General features: G+C 37.6%; 1 long non-coding RNA gene across 1 annotated transcript in view; it reads right to left on the reverse strand.

Moving 5' to 3' along the window:
- Positions 1–3,925: 3,925 nt before the first annotated feature.
- The window catches only part of LOC119261173 (uncharacterized), a 37,533-nt gene continuing 24,088 nt past the window's right edge, over positions 3,926–17,370 (reverse strand). The window contains exon 4 of the long non-coding RNA XR_005128954.2: positions 3,926–4,008. This is a non-coding gene — a long non-coding RNA (uncharacterized LOC119261173). The remainder of the gene's footprint in view (positions 4,009–17,370) is intronic.

Genomic DNA, 17,370 nt, shown 5'->3' on the forward strand with positions numbered 1-17,370 from the left:
TCAGTGGAAGATGGAGTATTATCCCTATCCCATAAGAGAAAATTACATTTTGAAGAAAATCCATTTATTGGGACAAAATTAAATTTGAATTTATTCACTATATACATTACTGGAGCACACATTCAGTGGATCTCTCAATTTAAAAAATACAAATTTTTAAAAAGGAACAAGTCTTCTATAAAAAATCTTTGTGTTATAGTCAAGTCACTAATTTTTCACAGTGCATTTTTATGTTAATGAAATATATTACTTGACTGGAAGGAAAATACTTTAAAATATTTTTTCCTGATGCAACAAAAAAACTACAACAGCAAACTATATTTCATTCAGGGGACAATATTTTATAAAACTACAAAACTTTTAGCAATAAACATTTCATTTGTACAAAAATCACTTGTTTTTAAATGTGATATATTGAGAAAGAAAATTTCTTATTAATCTATTAAATAAATATATTTATTAAGATTTTATTGTGTCCAGAATAATTTGAAACAATAAATAAAGATCCAAAGAATAAAATAGGGAGGCCCAATCTGATAGGGAAGGATAGCCTAGTAAACATAGATATGTGAAATAAGAATATGTGCACAGGTTAATGGGAAACATTTTTTAGATTGTAGGCTTTCTGGAGGAAATCTTTAGGGAACTATAACAAGGGGTTGGAGAGAGAGTACTTTGCAGATAATCTACATGAGTTTGTTGGCCCTAGATTCTCAGGATAGAGAACAAGTTTGGCCCTTATTAAACTATAATAAGTTAAGTGTCTCATTCTCCCTCTTTTTCCATTTTTCATCTATTTCTATAACCTTGCTCATACCTAACCCCATGCTGCCCAAGAGTCATGGTTAGGAGACAATGGAGAAAGAAACATTTCTTTTCACAGTGGCAGAGATTTCTTTTGTTTTCATCCCCAGAGAATTTTGGAATCTGCTGATATATGCAGCTAATTACTGTTACATGAGCTTCCTTTCTCACCAGAAACCTGCAGAGTACACTGTAAGCATTTCTGGGCCACTCAAGTGTTCACTCTATCAGTCCTCCCCATCCATAGTGCTTGTGCTCCTCCCCCAGTCCAGGTACATTAGCTGCCTGTCTTGTTCTCTATCCTGATCTGCCATTGCTGTCTTGCTCCCAGCTGTGCACTCTCCAAAATGGGGAGCGACCCCCTCTCCCAAACTATTCTTACAAAGAAATTCATCATAAAGCACCTATGTCCACCCGATCACTCAGGCAATTAAATAGAACCAAAGAGTCTTGTGAGGCCTCCCCCAAGTTATTCATCTTTAGTCTTCTTGAAAGTCATTTCTAAACTACTTTTCAACTCTCACTTCCCAAATCCTTTAACTTTTAGTCATTGTGCTTATTTTGCAATTTGTGTTTTTCCCTCTACCTCTGAGAAATTTCTCTGAAACTAACTTGAAATTCAAGTGGTGCCTCAGTGTTCCCTTGAAATTCCCTGCTAGTAAACTTTTATCCATGTTATTTTTTTAATTTTTACAAATAAAAGGATTTCCCCATAGCTTCCCTAATACTCTACAAATATTTCATAAGCAACATGTACCAAAATGAGACTCATTCTGGTAAACAATGGCTTGGCATAAGTGACCTCAAAGTATTTGCAGATTTATGGTATCTGTTAGATACCCAGGTTATGATACGCTGGTTGAGGCATATGTAGTCAAGAGGAGAAGAAATTTTAGGCTTGATTCCAGATCCCCTGCATATATTCTGTGTTGCTAGACAAACTAGGAAAACTCATACAATTTGAAAAAAAAATTGTGTTCTTTATACAGCTTTCAGAATCAGAGTCTAACAAAGTAAAATTACAATGAAGTACTAGCACCATTAAATAATAGCTCTCATTTGAACTGCTTTATGAAACAAAAATATATGTTTAAATTAAATGAAATCACATCAAATTTAGAAAATTGAAAAATCTCTTCATTATGTCTTACATATTCAAGTTTCAATATCATACAGTTCAAGGATGGACTCATTGTACAATGGTTTTCTCAAAGAGTTACTTAAAGCTATGAAATAATAACTCTTAGATGCTATGAGATTTCCTATATTTCATTAACCTGTTTCCATATTTTCACCTTAGTTCCACTCAAATTCAAAAAATATGGAATACAAAAATAGATAACAGTATCAAGATGTGGTGAATGCATACAATGGAATACTATACAGCAATCAAAAAAGATAAATTCATGCCATTCACAGCAACATGGATGGAGCTAGAAGGGATCATGCTCAGTGAAATAAGCCAGAAGGAGAAGGAAAAATATCAAACGATTTCACTTGTAGGAAGAATATAGGGGAACCAAATAAGTACCAACCAAATAAGGGATCAGGAAAAAAAAAACAACAATAATAATAATAATAAAACAAAACTATCAAGCAACCATAAATAAAAGATATTCTGTGAGGAAGAGGGAGGAAAAGGGGTCAAAATAGGGGAGAGAAGAGCACCAGGGACTATGGTAATGGTTCACGGGTGAACTGATGATGGGAATTTTACGGGGACTGCACGATGATGTTAAAGATATTAATATAAAAATAAATTGTAAAAAAATATGGTGTACAAGTTTTGACATGTTCTATGAAATTCTGAAGTATCCCCATCTGTCAAGGTCTTTAAGTAATATCTTTCACAGAAATCTGATGTCTAGAATACAGTCACCCTTTCTGTGCATTACTCCCTTTGTCAACACTATCTAATGGGCCACATTTTGGTTTTGGTCATTCATTTGTTAGCTGACTACAGACATCCCCATTCTGTCCCAGGGATGCTCTTTATACTACTTGACTTCATTCTTCCTTAGTACTATTTTTTTCAATGAATTTCTCTATCCCACACCAGATAAATTTTATTGTTTCCAAAACACTCACTTGCTCTAAGGGAGTATCTTTAAAGATTTTCTGAAGAGTTGATGTCCATCTCAACTACCTCTTCTAGTAGTCTGTCAATGTATTAGGACCTGGGTAAAACACATTTAGAAACCAAAGCACAATGCTAATAACTGTGAGATAACTTAATGGATATAAATGTTTCACAAAGGTGTTGCACAAGAAGAGGTCTATTAAGTAGATGTGTGAATCTGGAGGAGGAGAAAGAGTAATTCTGTTTAATAAGATGTTTCCAACATTATCTTACTAATTTGCTGAGGAGCAGGTACAGGCCATACAGCACTTATAAAGTAATTAGAAATCCTTGATAATTGTTTTTTTAATTAACAACAAAATTTGAAGAAAAAAAAAACCTGCTACTCATTCCCACTTCTCTTCTGGATTAATTGTGTTAGATTCAGGAAAGGCACTTTATGCACAAGAGAATTTTCCATTCCAAATTGCAAGGTGAAAATGAGCAGATTGGATACTCTTGTGTAATTTATGAAGGCAGAAAGGTCCCTTTTATTTCCACTACTTTTAATGTTCCAAGTAAATGTGCTGATACTTCTGACAAACTTTTGGTCCCTTAGTAGGTGAGGGATCTCACCTACACCCCTCTACAATGAGGTGTTCTCACTTACTTAACTCTTAGTACTTAGTGTTATGCTCTGTCCTCAATTATTGAATGTCACTGAGACACATAAGAACAACAAAGAGAATTCTGATCATCAGCAGTGATGACAAGGCCTCAGCATAGATATAATGAGACCTGCAAGGTCTACAGAAAACAAACAAGAATATTACTGTGATAAATTCAGACACTTCATAATGCAAGCAAATGTCTAATGACTAAACTGCCAGAACTGACCCTCCTGTGCTTCACTTCACATCATTCTGCCTACTACCATGTTCCTCTAAACTCTCTTCTAATGAAGGAAAAAGTGTTGATAGATAAGTATTCCACTAAATAGGATTCCTTCCTCTCCATTACAATCTTACCAAATTTTGAAGTTTACTACTTATAGTGTCATCTACTGGGAAGGAATTTTCTTCTCTTAAAATCTCACCAACTCCTTGACTTGCTGGTATTCTTTGTCAGTTTTTATCTTCTATACTCTAGAATGAAAAAAAAAAAATGCCATATTTCTTTCATTCTATTTTATGCCCAGGAATTGACATTATGCTTTGGGGTGACATGATAAGTATGGGAAAGATATCAATCAATTGCACGTAAAATAGGAAAATGCAATATGTCCAAAATGTAATCTTTTGCCCCTTTCATGTCCAGTGAAGAAGATGGGAGGCAGATTGTCATACTAGCAACTAATGACTCATAAAATAAAAATAGATTTTTAACTGGATTACCATACATCCCATTTGCCCTAGAACATTCTTGACTAAAGCTTGTAATCCTGACATAATTATTAAAAGTGTTCTTTGTCACTCTCAGGAGTGTCCTAATTTAAACAATACATCACATGGTGAATCACCTATTTAGAATCAAGTTAGAAGAAATATGCCATCAAGTTTCTGTTTTTTTTTTTTTTTTTTAGATTTATTTATTTATTTATACAAGCACTGGGTAGAGTCAGAAGCGCGGGAGGGTGAGAGAATTCACCAGAGCAAAAGCGGAGAACAGAACAGGCAGACTGATGAAATACACTGCTGAGGGGAGCAGCGGGTGAAACGAGAGGTCTGCCACACCAGGTGGGACCCTTGCTAGTGGCTGGGGATTGAACCAACGCTGAGGAGGCCGTGGGCAGCTTTACAGACCAGCGTTCAACCACTGCGTCATCAGGGAAGGCCCAGCCGTGAAGTTTCTTTTTTTTTTTTTTGAACAAGATTGAAACTTTATTATTTTTTGTATGAACCAGAGACACTCTATGGGGGGTGGGGGGCGGGGAAAGGAGGGATTGGGGTCAAAATAAGGGGGTTGCAATTGTGTGGGGAATATAAAAATAAAATTTAAATTTAAAAAAAAAGAAGTAGAAGTTTCTTAATGTGGCCTTCTGAGTCAGTACAAGATTTCTACTTGCACTCAATCTTAAAGAGAAAAGACTTCATGGATTATAGTCTGCTTATGCCTGTTTTTCCCAGGTTTCATGAGTCAATTCTTTATAGCTTTATAATTAGATATAAAAGTCATCGCAAATAACAAAGGATAGACTACAGGTTCAATGTAATGAAAATCAACAAAGATATTACAAGACACCTCACCCATCTACACCCATGTATGTAGATCCAAAGGACTTGATTAAATGTCTCATATTCATTTTACTCAATCAACAGCTATTTCATGAGTATGAAGGACTGTGCAAAGGCTGTGGAACATAGAAACCGAATCAGACATAGACGTTGCTCTCATGGACTTTATGGTACAGTAGAAAAGAAATGTAATAAGTGTAATATGTAATAAGTGTCCCTGAGATAGAAAGCCATGAAGTATTAAGTAGGCTCAGTGGGAAGGAAGGACTTGATTTGTGAATTAAAAAAGCCATCTTGATTGATAAACTTTTTAACTACTCCTAAATTCTCTACTTTTTTAGCATACAAAGTCACCTGTGATACCCCAACATGAGCCTCAGCAGCAGGTAAAAGTCTAGAATTAGAATCATGACTGGTAAGAAGATGGGCTGCCCAAACAACTGCTAAGTCTGCTGAGGCAACAGGCAAGGCAGTGGTGAGGGTGGTTGGAAAAGTAAAGGACCCAACTATAGCCTGGAACAACTCAGTTTTAGTGGGCTTTGGAAGGTAGCACTGATGTGTACATTGTCTGGCTTTCCAGATCCAGTTATCTGAGAAATGCAGATTTTCAGATCCTGACCAGCCATGAAGCCTCAGCAACACACTCAGCTGTCTCTAGCTGCAAAAAAAAAACAAAAACAAAAACAAAAAACACCAGGCTCCAGCAGCCTGATGACTGTGTTGTCTTATTCCCTGTAGAAACCAATTCATATAGTTGTTATATAGTATTATTCTCCTGATTTTTACCAACGGTCAGTATAAGAAGTGATCATATGAATATACATTCTTCATCTCTAAAGACCACTATTAAAGATATTTTCTTTTATTACAACAATATAGGGTTAGATTCCTGTTAAAGTTTATTTCTGGAAACATTTTCTTCTTACCAACTGGCATATATCCTTTTATTAGAAAATGAAGAGTACATGACTCATGGAATTTCTTTACTGGCCTCTGTGACCCACACAGGAACTAAATTTAATGTGCAATTGTAGAAACTAACCTGAGTACAGATTTCAGACCCAATAATCCCCTCCATTCCTTTATATAGCTCTTAGTAGTTCAGCCTTATTTTAAGGTCTTTATGCATATGTGCAATCCATAGCAAATCTTTCTAAAATAAGTAACATATAACAAATAGTAGATATCTGTGTGTATATGTGTATACATATATACACATACATATGTTGAAATCTTAAACCAAATTTTTATGAGTACCAAACAATGGAAGTATTTACCTTAAATTTAACTCCCTTATAGATATTTTGATGCAACTCCACACTTTCTTGAGTGCCTACCACAATTTTTGGCACATATTCTTTGAATAATAGAATTAATAAGTACCACATTGAAAGAGTATTATTCTCAAGACAATAATGGGGGTGAAATAGCACCACAATGATGTCAAAATCCCACCTTTTCTGACTAAATGTGTAACAAATACTGTTGAAAGTAAATTAATCATCATCTGTGACCAGGAAATGTTTTTTGATTATTTGGATATTTCATGGCATTTGATATAGCAGGGATTTGAACTGGAATACCACTTCAAGAAAATCCTGTTTGCAACTATAAAGCAAAACTTTCCACTTAGCAGGAAAATGCCCAGTACATCTGCATCTTGAGGAGTCCATTCATTTTCAGTTTCCAAGGCTGAGATCCCACTTTGGAACTACAGCAAATTAAGAGGTGTGTGATTCTTGGAGCTTTGTCTTTTTTACATTAATAAAGACTAATCATGTTTAAACATGTTAGCACAGCAAGCCCAGGGATGTGGGATAGGATGCCAGTTCTAAAGTGAAATTAGTAGTGTGAAGGAAGCTATGTGAAAAATCTTGGAGAGAAATTGATTGAAAATGAAAATGAGGTGTCTTTTGAAGATGGCCTAGAAACTTGACAGCAAACCGACAAAATAAGGTTAAAAACGATCATCTGATAACGCAGGCTTCTATGAGATTCAAATAACTTTCGCCACTTTCTACAAAGCAGCTACATCAAAAGGAGAAAATCTTATACCTTCCATAAGCATGTGCAGAGCAGCATTCAGAAAGAGTTCTGAGCAGAAAATCCTCTGTGGACTTGAAAACAAACAGCAGTCTCTTTCAAACCAGAGAAAACTCTTACTCTTTCCTTCTCCCTCTCCCTCAACCCATAAACACTCACACATAGTTTCTACCAATCTCCTCCATCTTTGAAATTTTGAATTATGTACCTAAAACTTTCTCTTGTCTCTGATGGGGAATCCTCCAACAATAGGATACTGCTGATTCCTGCCCATTACTTGTGAAGCTCCGTGACTGCTTGTGGAAAAAGTTTACATTTATAACTCATTTTTTTTTTAAAGATTTACTAATTTATGCACAAAAGAACTGGGGTATAGGCCGCAGGGGTGAGGGGTGAGAGGATTCACCGGAGACAGAATGGGGAACAGAACAGGAAGACCAACCGAAATACACTGCTGAGGGGACCAGTGGGCAAAAAAGGAGATGTCTGCTGAGCCATGTGGGTAGCTTCCTGCCTGGGGGTCGAACTCGTGCTCAGAGGCTGTGGACAGCTTCATAGATTGCATCTTAACCCCTTGTGCCACCAGGGAGGCCCACATTTATAACTCATTTCAACTCCCACAATGGCATGTGCCTACATCCAACCTCCATGATTGCTACGGAGAATGAAGGCCTCACCTTGAGGAACCAGATACCCTATGCTTATGGTGAGAACAACCGAATACCACATAATAAGATACAGAGAGTGGAGCCTACACATTTTATTTGATGCTCCTTTCTGAGAAGGACAGAAGCAAATACACAGGGTACACTCAATAGACCAGGTACTCAGGAGCCACAAACCACTTGTGCAGCGTTGTGGGCAATTCACAAGGTGCGCCTGAGCACCCCTGTCTCAGGGCAAGTCATGCTCATAAATAAGGAGTCAGGCCCTCTGAGGGCCATATTCATTAGCTGGTAATTTCTTCATGCCAAATAGGATTTTTTTATTTAATTATTTTCCTCTCATGTTGTATTCAATTGTAGTACAATTGGGGTCCAATTATACTAATACAAATTTACAATATGGTACACCAATTTCATGTAGTTGTGTGAATCAGCAAGAGCTATGCGCACACTACCCCATTGGTACTTCATGTCAATGAAGGCAGAATAATTTTTGTCCCCATTTTATAGATCTGTGATGGATTGAGAGAAATAGCTAAAAGGTAGACACTTGGGACTTTACCTGTACTCATAGAGAGCCAAACATACTTTACTGAAAAGTAAGCATTTATAACTGAGTTATTTAAATTTTTTTTGTAGCTACCTTATCCCAAACCCCGAACATTGCAGAAAGGTTTCCCCCAACCCAACTAACCCTAACAATGCAACTACTAACTTCCCTTTATTTATTTAACTGATTTTTTCTAACAGAAGGAAGACATATAACTAAATAACCAAGACATCTTTTAGTGCTGATACTCAGCTATCTAAGCATTCAATTTATTTAAGGATGTCTGTGAAAATGTTAGATATTGTCAAAACATTATACATTATCGGGCCTCCCTGGTGGTGCAAGGGGTTAAGCACTGCACTATGAAGCAATCCGAGGCCTCTGCGGCATGAGTTCAATCCCTGGCTGGCCAGGGAGATTCCCACATGGTGAGGCAGACGTCTCCTGTCTTGCCCGCTGCTCCCCTCAGCAGTGTGTTTTGGTCAGTCTGCCTGTTCTGTTCCCCACTCTGTCTCTGAATGAGACAGAGGTGAATCCTCTCATGCCCCCTGCACCTCTGGCCTGTACCCCAGCTTGTATGCATAAATGAACGAATCTTTAAAAAAAAAAAAAAAATTATACATTATCAGCGTTGTCACCTTTAGCTAGCAGTGTATTTCTTACCTCAATGGTCTGCTTAGAAAGCCATTAATCTAATGGGAGAACAGAGCTCCCCAGAGTTCTCAAAGGCTCTATCTGTGACACAGGGGAACCTGGGTATTGAGTGAAAGGGAGAGGCTTATCGTAATTTCTTTTCATTCCCTTCTCCCCCTACCTGTGCACGATTGACACGCTGAATAGCTCCTGTGGCTAAGTTGATCAGTAGGAACATGTGGGAGAGGCTGAGGCAGACAGCTTTCCCAAATTAGCCTGCTGCCAGTCTTGGTTCGCTGGCACTTTGACATCAACGTTAGGACGCAGAGCTTTATTGCAGTGGCACTTTGGCAGGATACCATTTCACAAGGAGTTTCCAGCTCCGAGAGGGAGAACAGGCCTGTTATTACCGGATGCTTTAAATTCATGGGCCTTGCAAATGGAGAGACGTGTTTGTCAAGGAGTCCACATTTAAAGAAATACTTGATGTTGACTTTTTTGTGTGGGTGAAACTAACTTAACCCTCTGAGGTTTCACATTTCAGCTAAGAAAGAGCAGTGGTTAGCTGGAATCTGAAAAAGGAGTGATAAGGATTATAAATTATCTTCTAAACCCAAATTTACTCAAGAACGCACAATAGTAATGAACATTTACAAATGCCAAGAATAAAGCATTTAGCGAGAAGGCTGATGTTAGATTGTACCTATTTGTCATAGGATTTCACTGGAAGCCTTTTAAGCAAATTCTCCAGTTCCAAAAGATAATTTGTAGGTTGACACAAATGCTGTGATGTGTTGCAGATGCTGAAAGTCCTCTCATGCTGTGAATGTGAGCCAGACCTGCATATGGGCTCCCAACACCCCCTTTGTAGGTTTTAAGCAGGAAGCCTTGCTCCATGGGCCACAAACTACGAAGGTTAAACTTGTGAGATGTAAACTGAGGAGATCAATTCATGTGAATAACGTGAAGAAATGGACCCGCTGCTTTTGAATCAAAGGTTTTGAAAGTAATGAGTTGACTTTTAATCAAACTCAACTTAGCTAAGTTAATTCAGGACATACTTAATGATAACTGTTATCAAATGAAAACTAGCCATCATTTCTAAGCAGCTCATATTTTTCTACTATGATTCCTTCAATATTTGCAACCAGCATGAAGATAATAAGACAGCTCCCCAACTTTATACCATGTGCTCCAGAATGCCACTGTGAATTCAGTATAGGACAGCATTTTTGTTTAATTTTAGAGAGAAACAAATATTCAGTACATGTCATATACCCTGCAAATTACCTGCTTGAAATTGTTCTCAGTTTTGATATTAGATTGAGTTAGATTTTTTTCCACTAACTCTTATCCTTGTAAAACTAGGATTTCAATAGTTGCTTTTACTATGCGCAAGTACCACATGAAAATCAGTGTAAAATATAGAATAGGAAGCAAGGCTGACAATGTCTAATATGATTTCAAAGTTTGAGAAGTTGTGTGGCGGCCAAAAGGCAAACACATATCCCACTCATATGTAATAATGGATATGAAAATATGTTTTTTCAATTTTGTATGTGTTTTTTAAGATGGCTAAGTTGTTATGAGAAAATTGATGCAACACTAAAAGCACAGTGAATCAAAAGGATTTAAAAATCTATGATGTCAAATTTTCCCAGAAATATCTCTCCACACCCCCCCACACACACACACACAAACACACACACACACACGCACCACACACACATTAGTTTAAAGGAATCCATTCCTTTTTTCCCATTCAATAAATATTTATAGAGCATCAACTATGTGGTAGGGCTGTGATAGGAGCCAGATAATGAGTATGAGCAGAACTGACAGTCTTTATTGTCATGAAGCATAAGTTCTTGAGAGACAGGCAGCTAATGAACAAATTAACAACTAACACAAAATGTATAGTACACTAAAGAATAAGAAAGGTCTTATTTCTAGATTTCATGCCCCCCCCCCAGCGCAAGTCCTCCCTTCCCCACACAAGGCTATAAAATTGAGAACCACTTAACCCATTTATGTCCACCTGCCCAACCTACTGGAGAGTAGACAACATCATAATTAACACACAGGATCAGAAGTGGCATGAGGGGGAATGCCAGTGAGAAATGACTCTAGGCATATTCCATGTCTTGAGACAAAGGGACAGTGGCTGTGTGACAGGAAGACTAGATAAGGCAAGAGAAAAAGCAAAAGGGAACTAGGTAGGGTCTCGCCCTAGTGCCACATCTTTAGGCAGAGCTCTCTGACTAGTCTGCTATTCTAAGAAGTCAGTAGTACTAGAGAGTGTTATTTTCTACCTAGCTGCTCCTTAAGAGCAAGGCAATGAGGAACTTGAATCAGAAGGATGTTATTGAAAAGAAACATGGGTGACTTTCCTTTTGGTGTAAATGAAGTCCTATTTGTCATCAATGCTCAGACAACAAAACTGTACACAGATAATCTCTTAACCATTGTAGGTTCTGTTCCTATCCCTGCCTACTTTTAGCAGGAAGGATGTATGACCATGTGGCAAGGGAGAATGAATATACCCCATAGCCCATACCAATCCCAGCCCACATGGTCTATAGCCCGAAGGAGAGACACTAGTGTGCACAGGGTACTCATCAAAGAAAGCTCTCAAAATTAAAGTAACAAGGAAGACTTCAACTAGACCCAAATACCCTGTACCTATGCATGCATACATCTTTGAAAAGATTGTGGTTTACATGAGAGAAGGTAGTGTCATAACAGACAAAATGTTACTGTGAAAAGCCTCTCCAAACAGACGGAGTTTTCAGGACTAGAATATGTCTTTCTTCTTAAACTTGTCTGATCTTACAAAAGAAACTTGGAATAGTCATTCATTCGATGCCATCAGAAGAAGTACGCTACATTCTAAATTATAATTCAGAACCCTACAAAGGGTGTTTTTGAGATTCCTCTCAAGAGAGGAGGTTGGGGAAAATAAAATGATCTCCTGCCTACATTTAACAAATTAGAGTTGGAGAATATCCTACACCATCAGACTTTGGGCGGTGCAACCCACTACATATTTTCTCAGCAAGAGGACTACAGCAATTTGTCTTCTATGGGGAAAAAAGGAGAAACGGAAGGAGAAAGGGAAAGGCAATTTGAGAGGTGGTGTGATGTTCAGCTACATCAAGATATGGAGAAAATGCAGCTTGTTGTTGCTGCCCTGCTGCAAGGATGGCTGTAATTACTGAGTAATTTGCCAGCCTCCCTCGGCTCATGAACCTTCTAGGTAGGAGCCATGCTTATTCCCTCATTGACACGTGGTGTGCAGTAATGTTGGCGGTGTTTCTGCTGTCAGGTGTGCTCAGCTGCTGGGCTGAGATTACAGGCATGTTCTCTTTTTTCAACTGAATCAGAATAGCCCTTCATAAGAAAGCATATTTTCAAAAAGTAAAAAAAGAGAACATTAACAGTGGAAGGTTTTTTTTTTTTCCCAAAGAAAAGAGTGAAGTTTTAAAAAGCATTGTCATGTTGTTCAGTACACAATTTAGCACTTAATTGTACACTGTCTTGTTTTGTTCTCTATTCAAATTGCTCAAGTCTAGGGCTGGATGTGACCTCAGCCCTTATCTAGTCCAACCCTCTAATTTTAAAGATTTTTTACAGGACACTATGGAAAAGGTTTTTAGAGGAGAAAATACCAAGAGCCGGATTTTTAGATTCTTGGATTGATGTTTGACCATATTTGCCTGGCTTTAAAGTCATAGAGGACAATAATTTTTGAATTGCAAGTATGCTTCTATCTTCATAACAACTCACAAGTATTTACTCTCAATGAATGTTAAGTTTTTCTTGTTTCTCTTGTAAGTTCAAAAAGGAAAAATCATAAGAGAGAAATCTATGTATGATAGAATGGTAGAAAGTCTGTAGATATTCTTTATCAAAAATGAATACTAATAACACTAATAACAGCTAATAACTATTTAAAGCTTACTCTATTCCAGATACTGGGAATAAACAGGGCAAAACTGGACAATATCCCTATGATCAAAGAGATTACAATCTAGTGTAATCATATGTTAATTTTTTTAAAAAGAAAGTAACATTTACTGGGTGTGTTCTATGTGCCCAAGCACACTTAAAGAGTTTTAAATGAATTATTTCACTTAATCCTAACAAAAAACCTGCAAGGTAAATAATATTCTCTTTTTGCAATCATCCCATTTCACAGAAAAAAAAACACTAAGTCAATAAGAATTAAATTCTGTAAGATCTGGCCAGTGAAGATAGAGAGTTGGGATTTGAACACTAGGAGACTGAAGCCAGCCCTAATTTGCTCAACCACCATGCCACCTTGCCACCACAAATGATGAAAAGGACACGTGGCAGGAAAGGTACATGTGCCATTAGAGAAGTTTACAGCATTATCTTCTTCTTTTCATAGAACTAGATTTGTAACTTAAAACTGTTAACCTTGTATCACAGCTCCCTTGAATCTGAATTAAAGGAAAGAATGTAATCTAATTGGAAATAAGAACAATTAACCAGAAAAAAAAATAATACTCCAAATCTAAAAGACATTTTATAATATTGGGACAAAACATCCTTTATTTAAGTCATGTGGAACAATCAAAAAAGCTTACGCTAGCTTTTCAATGGACAAACCTCCATGATGATCATGATGACCATGGCTTTAGTTACAGGCTGGGCATTACTCTCTGGCCAGTGCATGCTTTTATCAGCTCTACTTCCTGCCACTATGGTGTAAGATAAAACATTCTCCTATGACTCTTTCCTTTCTGAACCTAAAGGCACCAACTGTCCTGGATTTCCCAGTACTAAGGCCTTTCCCAGGATGCAGATGTGCAATACTAAGATGTGCTGCACCCCAAGCAATCACCTCTTCTTGCTCATGCTCCGTCTGGCCCCTGAGTTCATGGGTTTCACAAAGTCAGCTCAGTCCAGCCCTGCTTATGTTGGGGCATCATCTCTGTCTCCACTGACTTCACTGTAATCTGAACTGGAGAAATTCACAGTTCCTTTCCATGGCAACAATGATGCACAGTACCTGCTCTCTGGTGAGCTCTGTCTTTTCACCTAATAACTAGACCAGCCTGTTGGCTCTCTGGGTTACAGAGGCTTGACTACAAATGTGACTGTCATCTGAGCGTCAAGTTGGGCAGTCAACTTGGCTGCAGACCCTCTGACAGAGGTCACTATGACCACTACCTCAGTAATTGCCTTTGTAGTTGGCCAGTCAATAGCTTCAACTGAGATCGCATCTGAGATCGCATCTTAGAGTGGTGTCTGCCCGAACAGGCCATGGGGCATATATGCTGTTACAGCCACTTTCTGTTGTGAAAGATTTTCTGTTTAAAAATTTCCTCCCAGAATTCTAAATACAAAATAATCAGTGTCTTCTACTGAGTCTTTGCTTCTCACAACATAACCCTCAATGTTCCTGCTCCACCTACTGCATCAGGAATTTGAATCCCAAGAGGAGAGCCTGGATACTAATGTGTCACTTCCTGCATTTTTCCCTCTCTCTTAACTTCTTATTTCCCTCACCATCATGAGGCTTTATAACCTACTCCATAATGGGGCCTTTTCTTACATGTTCTCCCCTGTCTCAGTGGTGGAATTGGGATGTGGTATGTAGCTCATGGAATTTAGAAAACCCTCTACTTCAGAATTGAGATTGTTACTCTAAACTGAGCTACGGCCTCTATTCCTGGGTACTCAGCCTTGACTATAAATGCTATTGGTTCAATGGATGAGGAGTTACTAAGCAACTTGCTAAATACATCAGCAATACTTTCAAAAATATTAACCTCATTATGCTTTTTTAGTTGTCTTAATTTGGTACTGGCTTTCTTATTTTTTTTCCTCTAGTTTTTACAAATATTTAAGGCAACATTGCCTTCACCAGAATGGTACAGGAAGGAAATAGAGGGATAGGAAGAGCCCCACACCTGAAGGAGGATGATATTTAAAATGATTATTTCCCCTACCCTGACAGCCACAAACTAGCCTGTTAAAATAGCAAATGAAAGATAGAGCTACATGACTAACTGTGAAAAAGTGTTATTTAAATTAATTACTTCCAAAGTTTTTTTTTTTTTTTTTTGGGTCACAGGAAAAAGAAATCTATGTTTTTTCTTCAACTATGATAAGACCCTTATTTTCCTCACTGATAATTTTTTGTTTCATATGGTATTGTAGTTTGTAGTGGGTTTTCCATGAGAGCATTTGACATAGAATTTTGACTATTAGAGCTGACTGGATGCCAAAAGATCATCCTGTACAGTCTTTTTAAAATATTTATAAGTCAGCAGAATAATGACTATTTCCTTCCCTTCTCTCCCCTCCACCCCCCCTTCCCCACCAAAAAAATCTTGTTCCAAAACTTCCTATTGAAAAAGCAATGGTGCTACTTCCAGTTGACTCAGGGTAAAGGCCTGGGCCTATCCCATAATGACCTATGGTGGTATCTGGTGTTCTTTTATTAAGCATAGACAGTCAATGATAAGGATCGAGGAATCTGAATTCAGAGAACGTTCTCTCTGCCCAAGGTGACATTGAACATCTGACTTATTGATCCTTTATTTCAAACTTATATACATTTAGGAACAATTTGACAAAGATTTAGCAGTTTACTAAATTTTGGGGGGGGGTTATTTTTGGTTTTCTTTGTATGTTTTTGTATTTTAAGTTTTATGCCTATTCAAATGTCTTTAAGTTATTTGGCAAACTGATTTATTTTTAGTGTTGATACATCTGTAATTCGTAAGTTAAGAGAAGAAAGCAATCTGGTTTTCAAAAATGCTTTGTTCAGAATAAGTTGTAAAAAAAAAACAACAAAATGCAACTCTACTATTTGCCAGCACCTCTTTGGATAGGAAGTTCAAGAACTCAATTAAATCCTGAAACAAACCAAATGTATCCCAAGAGATATTTCAGGAGACAACTCTGCCAACAAGATGCTTTCCTACTTTAGCAAATCATTATTTAACATGAAGCAAGTAGAAAAGGATTCAAACAATGATATTAAGATAAAAGGGGACAATGATAAAGTGGTTGTCCAGATGACAAAAATGAGAGTTATAGAGTTCTTTCCTTGTTTTACAAATATAATTTCTGAGATTTAAACATCCACTAAGTCTTCCTTTTTGGAGGACTCTGTGCAGAGCTTTAGACTTCAAGAACTATGAGTTCTTTCAAGCCATGGAAGATTGATTTCATGTTTTTCTTTTATAGCATTTTGATGTGGACTTGGCAAAGAATGAGGTTCCTGTGCTAATTTCCTTTTGCTCTATATAATTAGTCAACATTTGAAATGAGGTAACAGGATATAATTGTCTAGTGACCATTGCAAGCCCATTTGTTTATGACACACTCTCTTGGCTTTTAGATGTAGAATATTATTACCCACCTCTTCATTTGCGTTGCTGTCTCTTTCCTCTTTTTTTATGTCTCCAGTTCTACTCCTCTCAATCCCGCTTCCTTTGTGGGCAATGCAAGAAGGCATTTTTCTTTCCAGCTGGCAAGGCATTAAGGAGGTCTGAAGGGGGTGTACAGAGTGACTTACACACTCCCCGGAGACCAATTACACTTGGAATCCTCCTGATCTGCCATGATCAGGGAGCAGGGCTTACCCCACACAGCCTATTGTGCTAACTCTGAGCCACCTGATCAGCTTGGTCATACCCAGTATTTAAATTAGGGTGGGCCCCAATCCTGGACCCAAGACAGGGCCTCTAGATAACACTGGGGAATAAATTAACATTCTGTTGTTGTTCCAAAGCCACATGGACACCATTATTAGAAACCCACCGGCAATAAAAGGGACAGTTATGAAAGTCTCAAGAAGAAAGGGGATGAAAGAGCATCATGTAATTGTGTGCCATCTTACTGTCTTAATATAAAAATTAGCAGGCTGCCTTTGTTAGATTTGGTGGAGGGGAGCTTACAGTTTAATATAACATTGCAATCATTTTCTTTTAGGAAAGCTAAATATAGCAACGGGAGGACATAAGCATCAAGGGAGGGAAGAAGGTAAGGAAGGAGGAAAGGAAGAAGAAAGAGAGAAAGGGAGGGAGGGAGGAAAGAAGGAGGGAGCAAAGGAAAAGAGAAAAAAATATATTAATATCTTAGCTGGACTTATAATCCAAACCACTGAAAGGTTGATATAAGTGGTCAAGCTAGTTTACAGAAACACTTGCATAACAAAGCAATAACAGGAAACGAAGGATATGGAAAAATGACTAATAAGCAAGTTAGCAGACATCAAACAAACTGGCTCTGAGTAAGAATTATGTGAGAAAATAAATGTTTCAAAATCAATAGCAATGCACTTTACAGAATTTTGGAAAGTAAAGAGAAGGACTTTGAATTTATTGAGGACAAATCTTGGCA

This window comes from Talpa occidentalis, unplaced genomic scaffold (assembly GCF_014898055.3).
Source record: "Talpa occidentalis isolate TD23 unplaced genomic scaffold, MPIMG_talOcc4v2.1 talOcc4.6, whole genome shotgun sequence".
In the NCBI taxonomy this organism is placed as follows: domain Eukaryota; kingdom Metazoa; phylum Chordata; class Mammalia; order Eulipotyphla; family Talpidae; genus Talpa; species Talpa occidentalis.